Genomic DNA, 382 nt, shown 5'->3' with positions numbered 1-382 from the left:
GAAATGCATAATGTACTGTACTTTTCTGTCAATAAACAGTGTATCGGATTGCTAGCTGTGCTATCACGTTTCCAAACAATGTTTCAGATATCAAAAACACGCTCATATAGCCTTACCAGACGTGAGTTCATTCCTCTCCACGGCGCCGCTGAATGTTCTTCACCATATATAACTTGCAATATGATTATCATAGATTGATATAATCCGAGCCGCGTGTGCAGTATCCTTTCCGTGAGGGAAACGCGCCTTCAAATCACAGTGTCCATTAACTACAGCCCCCAAAACACCCAGCCCCGGATTCCCGGATGCAAGACCCCCCTCTCCCCCTCTAGTGACGCAGAGGTGTCAAATTTCACGGCTCTGAAATGGCCGCCGAGTTGAA

The sequence above is a fragment of the Sinocyclocheilus grahami genome, unplaced genomic scaffold (assembly GCF_001515645.1).
Source record: "Sinocyclocheilus grahami isolate Dianchi unplaced genomic scaffold, SAMN03320097.WGS_v1.1 scaffold17.1, whole genome shotgun sequence".
In the NCBI taxonomy this organism is placed as follows: domain Eukaryota; kingdom Metazoa; phylum Chordata; class Actinopteri; order Cypriniformes; family Cyprinidae; genus Sinocyclocheilus; species Sinocyclocheilus grahami.
Note: the sequence above shows the minus strand (reverse complement) of the source record.